General features: G+C 44.6%; 1 pseudogene; it reads left to right on the top strand.

The window, feature by feature from the left end:
- The window catches only part of LOC120882503, a 6,232-nt pseudogene extending 4,729 nt beyond the window's left edge, over positions 1-1,503 (top strand).
- The last annotated feature ends 6,449 nt before the right edge of the window (positions 1,504-7,952 follow it).

Here is a 7,952-nt window from a genome sequence, read left to right as displayed (position 1 = left end):
GAGCCTGGTGGGCTGCCCTCTGTGGGGTCGCGCAGAGTCGGACACGACTGAAGGGACGCAGCAGCAGCGGCAGAAACGTTTCTTCAAACTCTGAGTTTCTCCTAGTCCAGCCATGCTCACAGAGGTTTTCAGCGGATTGATTAGTGCTTGAAAAGCACCTTTATACGTGAACAGTAGCTAAGTACTAATTTACTCTGTTAAACTCTGGATTATTCCTATTGCAGTTCTCATCTCATACTGTTTCCATAATGTCACCAGATTGTAGACAGTTACGAGGACTGTTATACGACCCAACACGCAAACTAGTTCTGGGCCAGGCATGCTGAGATTCTAACCATGACCTATTCCTGTAGAATGCTTCCTGTTGGCCCCTGCGGGCCGCAGGCGCGGGGCCGCGCTTCCCCGCGGTGGCCGCCATAGTGGGAGGTACTTGGCGGGGGCGCGCGCGGGCGCGGGAGCGCGCGCGGGCTCGAGGACGCGCCGAACGCCGACGGCGGGCTGCGGGGAGCCGCGACGACCGTTGGGGGCGCACTCTCTCACGTCAGCGGCGAGCCGGAGCGTCCCGTCGGCCCTGACGGGAGGCAGAGGCGGTGGCGCGGCCCGCGCTGGTGGCCTTGGCGGCGGCGACGACGGAGCGGGTGTGAGCCAGGACCGAGGTCGGGGCGCGCTCTCCCCCACCGAAATGAGTGACCACACCGTGTCCAGCAGTGACTTGGCGAGTCTTTTTGAGTGTCCGGTGTGTCTTAACCACGTCTTGCCTCCAATTACACAGTGCCCGAGAGGCCACCTCGTGTGTAATGAGTGTCGCCCAAAGCTCACACGTTGCCCAACTTGCCGGGGCCCGCTGACAGCCATTCGCAACCTGGCCATGGAGAGAGTGGCCGATCTAGTGCGCTTCCCGTGTAGATACGCCTCTTCTGGATGCACGGCAACTATGCCGCCCACCGAGAAACCAGGCCACGAAGAGCACTGTGAGTTTAGGCCCTGCCGCTGTCCTTGCCCTGGTACTTCCTGTGGGTGGCAAGGCTCCACGGATGCTGTCGCGCCGCACGTGATGCAGCACTATAACAACTCCGTGATAACCCTGCAGGGAGAAGTTGTCATCTTCCTTGCAGTCAACGTTAATGTGGCTGGTACCCTTGACTGGGTGATGCTGCAGTCCTGTTTTGGGTTTCAGTTCATACTCGTTTTGGAGAAACTGGAAATCCACGACGATTACGAGAAATTCTTTGCAGCTGTCCAGCTGATAGGAACACGCGAGCAAGCTGACCAGTTTACTTATCGACTTGAGCTAAATGGTACTAGGCGGCGGCGATTGCTGTGGGAAGCCACGCCTCTATCTATTCATGAGCGAATTGAAACAGCCTTTCTGAACAGGGACTGCCTAGTCTTCTGCCCCAGAGTTGCTGAACTTTTCACCGAAAATGGCGATTTAAGCATCAATGTGACTATTTCCATGACTTGAAATGGTGATCAAACGTTTTCTGACGAGTGTTTAAAACCAATACATTCAGTTTCACAGCGAATAAGGCACCTGTCCTCCTACCAATCAGAAACTTTTGGTAGGTTGAAGCTAGAGACATTAAGCTACAGAAGATGAAAGGGGATTAAATACAGGAAAGAGTTGCATGTCATAACACGAATAGGTTTAAAATAAGCCCACAGTAAACCACTAGCAAATATAGGTATATTTATACCCGAGATGGGCATCTTTGGAATTAAAAAAGGAACCGTTGGAAACTAATTCTGAATTGTTGTTTATGGTAGATTGAATGTACTGTTGAAAAACTGTTCTTTTTTGTGTGCCTGTGCTGTGTGAGTGTGTGTGGGCGCACACGCTTACTTGGACTTCTTCTCCTATAACTGACAAGCCGTATGGAGTGGTCTTGGACCACTGCTTTTCCCCTCTGTGAGTCAATACATAGTGCTCTTGTGTGTGTTTATGCATTTGCTAATTTTTAATTCTAGTTTTTAATTAAATAAATTTGACTTTCTTTTCTGTAAAAGAAACTAAAACGACTCTTATTTATTTGATGTCACCACCAAGAGATTTTAGGGATTTGGGAATGAGAGCATTTTGTATTTGGTGTAGTGCAAAAGAAAGCTATTCATGTAAAGGGTTTTCCTGATAGCTCCACTGGTGAAGAATCTGGCTGCAATGCAAGAGAGCATGGTTCAATTGCTGGGTGGGGGGAAAATCCGCTGGAGAGGGATAGGCTACCCACTCCAGTATTCTTAGGCTTCCCTTGTGGCTCAGCAGCTAAAGAACTGCCTGAAGTGTGGGAGATTTGGGTTCGATCCTGGGGTTGGGAAGAATCTCTGGAGAAGGGAAAGGCTACCCACTCCTGTATTCTGGCCTATGTGGTCGCACAGATTGGGAGAAGGGACAGACTACCCACTCCAGTATTCTTGGGCTTCCCTTGTGGCTCAGCTGGTAAAGAATTGGCTTGGAATGTGGGAGATCTGGGTTGGATATCTGGGTTGGGAAGATACCTGGAGAAGGAACAGCTACCCACTCCAGTATTCTTGGGCTTCCCTTGTGGCTCAGCTGGTAAAGAATCCGCCTGCAATGTGGGAAGTTTGGGTTTGACCCCAGGTTGGGAAGATGCCCTGCAGAAAGGAAAGGCTTACCCACTCCAGAATTCTGGCCTGGAGGATTGCAAGAACTGTAGATCTCCTGGAGAAGGGAACAGGTACCCACTGCAGTATTCTAGCCTGGAGAATTCCATGGACTTAGAGTCCATGTGGTCGAAAGAGTGAGAGAAGCGATAGGCTCCCTATTCCAGTATAACTGGGCTTCCCTTGTGGCTCACCTGGTAAAGAATCTGCCTGCAGTGTGGGAGATCTGGGTTCAGTCCCTGGGTTGGGAAAATCCCCAGGAGAAGGGAAAGGCTACCCACTCCAGTATTCTAGCTTGGAGAATTCCATGGATTTTAGATCCACTGGAGAAGGGGAAGGCTACCCACTCCAGTATTCTGGCCTGTAGAATTCCATGGATTTTAGATCCACTGAAGAAGGGAAAGGCTACCCACTCCAGTATTCTGGCCTGGTGAATTCCATGGACTGTATTGTCCATGTGGTCGCAAAGTGTGGGAGAAGGGATTGGATACCCACTTCTCTATTCTTGGGCTTCCTTTGTGGCTCAGCTGGTAAAGAATCAGGCTGCAAAGTGGGAGATCTCAGTTCGATCCCTGGTTGGGAAGATCCCCTGGAGAATGGAAAGGCTATGCACTCTAGGATTCTGGCCTGCAGAATTCCATGGACTGTAGATCCCCTGGAGAAGGGAACAACTACCCACTCCAGTATTCTGGCCTGGAGAATCCATGGACTATACAGTCCATGCGTTCACAAGAGTCAGACAGTCCTGAGCGACTTTCACTTTCATTTTCTTTCATTGCAGATTAGCTTAAATGCCATGGAAATTTTGTTTCAAAACTCAGATTTGGAATTTGAGTTCATCAATAGACTAGATACATTTTCATGAGAATCTTGGTATTGTACGTCTCTTCCTTTTTCCTTAAACATTTCATTACAATTTTCACAAATAGCTCTTAACAGGTTGTGATGAGATATTTCTCTTCCAGGACTGATTAAAAGATATTCATTTGGATTTATAACCAAATGTCTATGAGAAAAACAAGTTGGATTTGACTCCTACAGGCAATGCAGGAATATTAATACCAGTGAATTGTATAACTTTCTATCAATTTCACCTTTCCAATTACCTTGCTAAAAGTAAAAAAGAAAGGTAAAAGCTAATAATCTGATCTGAAGCTACCAAGTGTTGAAACAGGCAGGTTATGGAAAGGTGCTGAGAAAGCATGTGGGTGTGTCATTGTTTTTAACTCTGAACAAGTTCAAAGTTGTTAACGAGTTGTTAGCTGTTCTAAAATTAGTACCTAAACTCTATAATAAAGGTTGATAAACAACAAGGTTGTACTGTATAGCACAGCGAACTATATTTACTATCCTGTGATAAACCATAAAGGAAAAGAATATGACAAAGTATATATATATATATACACATATATATCTGAATCACTTTGCTGTGCAGCAGAAATTAACACAACATTGTGAATCAACTATACTCCAGTAATTTTTTTTTTAAGAGTATGATTTCTTAGTTTACTGCATCTACCTAAGGGAATGAGGATCTACTCTTCTCCTTAATATAGATCATATTTACTTAACGGTCTTCTGGGCTAGCTCTATGCCTTACATTGTTAAGGATGTCAAATATTTAACAACCTTGTCATATTAATTATTAATTTTGCAAACCTTACTTTTGGAAATAATGCTTTATTTGTTTTTGCCATTTTAGGAGTTCTGTAGTATAGTCTCTAAAAAATTAAATGAAGAAAATTGATAATTATATCACAAATAAAGAGCAAGCATGGGAGATCCCACCCATGACAAGGTTATGCGGAGAGGTCTGATGGGCAAGGTGAGTCAGGCCTCAGGGATCCCCCTGGAATTTCCTGAGCATGTACCCCCAAAACCAGAGTCAGCCTGATTTTATTGTTCTGTGCTTTCCACTCTTCTGACATTCTCTGGAAAAAAGTTAATTCAGGGCTTCAGTCTTCTGCAAAAGAATGTCTCGGCTTAAAACCCCCTCTGATGGCTCTCTAACTTGCCTAACAGGTTCCCCTGGACTTTTTACAACTTGTAAATTGCTTACAGCCCCCCAACCACGAGACGCACAAAGTTTAAAGCATCTTAAAGATACAGAGCCTTTTCTAAGAGCTAAAAATCATATTGGTGATGGGTTTTCACTGTTGACTCAATGACTGCTGCCAGGCCTCCATATTCTTTATCTTTTTAGACACCTGAAGGATATTAATCAATGTAATAGGGATATAGAAAAGGGAATATAGTAGTTTTGATGTTAGCAACACTAGACTTCTGAGTTAATTACTTTTCCCTTTATAAATCACTGTACTCCTTTTCATTGTTATATATGTTGTATCTTTGCTATATAAGAATGTAACTTTATTTAGTGCTTTCTGAGAGTGGCACCAGACTTTGGGAAGATCAACACAAATAAGTCTTCTGGTTGACAAACCCTTATCAGAAAAGGGCCATAAAATGTTAATTGGCCCTCTGGCCAGAAGATGATGTAAATCACCTAAGACTTGTGTATACAACTAGGTATGCAGAGAGAAAGCCTGGTTTTGATAAGAGTCAGGGCTGCTGATGCTGCATAGTTTTGTATTACCCATTGATCTCTATGAACAATCAAAAAGGTATAAAAGGCCTTTCTGGACAATAGAGGTTGGGCAAGTCTCTGGACCGGTTTCCCCCATGTCTCCTCTTTACTCTATTTTCTGGCTGAATTCCCATCTGAGGCGTGGAGGCTCGCCATGTCTACTTACTTGCCCTGGCTTCTAAGATCCATAAGAGAGGGAGCCCAAGGCGGGGCACCCTCTGATATTCAAACGGACGCCGGTGGCCTAACGAAGATGGTGCAAACTTCTTGTCTTGAAGTTTTATTGGTTTTCCATGTAAACCAAATTATTCAGCATCTTTTCTCCACTTAATTTTCCTACTACACCATTTCTTCCTAATCTAATCTTATATTTCTAATTAAATAAATAAATATTTTTCCTCATCTATGCCATTCACCCTTCAAATTACCCTGGATCCACTGGGGCTGGACCCCGGCAGATGTGTATATTAAATTTTAATGTTTTTGAAGCTATTGCTCTATTAAAAAATGAGTTAAACATTTAAACCATAAATTGTCTTAGGAATATAGGTGTTCAACAATATCAACTGCATTTAACCAGTTAAAGCACTAATAATGAATACATGAACAAAGCTAGAATACTGGACAAGCTATCTTTAATGCAAAAATAGAGAAGAATCATCTATGATATTCAATAGGCAATCTAAACAGTTAACCTCTAGGGGGAATGGAGAAGGCAATGGCACTCCACTCCAGTACTCTTGCCTGGAAAATCCCATGGACGGAAGAGCCTGGTAGGCTACAGTCCATGGGGCCGCTAAGAGTCAGACACGACTGAGCGACTTCACTTTCACTTTTCACTTTCCTGCCTTGGAGAAGGAAATGGCAACCCACTCCAGTGTTCTTGCCTGGAGAATCCCAGGGAAAGGGGAGCCTGGTGGGCTGCCGTCTATGGGGTCACAAAGAGTCGGACCTGACTGAAGTGACTTAGCAGCAGCAGCAGCAACAGCAGCAGCATACATATACATACATAAATTTGAGGAAGGGAACATATTGGTTGCAGTCTATGGATCACCATAGAAACATCATCTTTCTTCCACATTGCCCATCACCTACATCAATGTGTTTCACCACCCCCTGCTCTTACTCGCTTCATTTCCCCCTCCCCCATTCCCTACACATATGGTCTGCTCCAGATGTCTTCATTCTGGGGAACCAAAACACAGGTTCTTTTCTCAAAAAAGGTTGCCATCCTAAAAAATTCTTCCTGTGAGAGGCCTTCTGTGCCAGTCTACTGCTGAGATCAATTCCCCACAGTTCCAGATTGATTCTTTCAAATCTCCATCAGAAGCAGGGAGAAAGGAAAAAAGAAACTGTGACAACTCTACATTCACTGACGTAATCTCTCTAAACTTAAGAAATTTGCTCACACATAGTCTCATTAATGGCAGTTTTTTAAATCTCAATTTTATTTATTTACTTTACAATATTGTATTGGTTTTGCCATACATTGACATGAATCTGCCATGGGTGTGCATGTGTTCCCCATCCTGAACCCCCCTCCCACCTCCCTCCCCATTCCATCCCTCTAGGTTATCCCAGTGCACCAGCCCCGAGCACCCTGTTATTTATCTTGCATCTGCAGACGGGAACATTCTTCTTCAGTAATGTTCATCCTTAACAGCATCCTGGAAAACACTTATCTTTGCCAGAAAGCACCTGGAAGAGAGAATGTTATCTTCTACAAACCATTCTCAGCTAGGAAGACTACAAGGTAGATAAGAAAAATAGTTTTATTACAGATAAGATGAAATCCTGTTTCATTTTCCCTCTCTCATTCTAACTCAGTCATACTGACCTCCCTGCCATCATTCTGATCTGGAGGCTCACTTCTGCCTCAGGGCCTTTTCATTACACTTCACCTTGCCTCAGAAGATCTTCCTCCACAATTTCTCTTCCTTATCTCTTCTCTAGTCCTGTCCACTTATTAGAGGAGCTTTCTCTGTTTTCTTATATAAAACTACAGACCTCTTTCCACTGTTCCAACTCTCAGTTCAGTTCAGTTCAGTTGAGTCGCTCAATCATGTCCGACTCTGTGACCCCATGAATCGCAGCACTCCAGGCCTCCCTGTCCATCACCATCTCCCGGAGTTCAAACACACTAACATCCATCGAGTCAGTGATGCCATCCAGCCATCTCATCCTGGGTCATCCCCTTTTACTCCTGCCCCCAATCCCTCCCAGCATCAGAGTCTTTTCCAATGAGTCAACTCTTCGCATGAGGTGGCCAAAGAACTGGAGTTTCAGCTTTCGCATAATTCCTCCCAAAGAAATTCCAGGGCTGATCGCTTTCAGAATGGACTGGTTTGATCTCCTTGCAATCCAAGGGACTCTCAAGAGTCTTCTCCAACACCACAGTTCAAAAGCATCAATTCTTCAGCACTCAGCCTTCTTCACAGTCCAACTCTCACATCCATACATGACCACAGGAAAAACCATAGCCTTGACTTGACGAACCTTAGTCGGCAAAGTAACGTCTCTGCTTTTGAATATGCTATCTAGGTTGGTCATAATTTTCTTCCAAGGAGGAAGCGTCTTTTAATTTCATGGCTGCAGTCACCATCCACAGTGATTTTGGAACCCCCCAAAAATAAAGTCTGACACTGTTTCCACTGTTTCCCCATCTATTTCCCACGAAGTGATGAGACCAGATGCCATGATCTTAGTTTTCTGAATGTTGAGCTTTAAGCCAACTTTTTCACTCTCC

The sequence above is a fragment of the Oryx dammah genome, unplaced genomic scaffold (genome assembly GCF_014754425.2).
Source record: "Oryx dammah isolate SB20612 unplaced genomic scaffold, SCBI_Odam_1.1 HiC_scaffold_23, whole genome shotgun sequence".
Taxonomy (NCBI): Eukaryota; Metazoa; Chordata; class Mammalia; order Artiodactyla; family Bovidae; genus Oryx; species Oryx dammah.
This window is presented reverse-complemented; position numbering and strand designations above follow the sequence as displayed.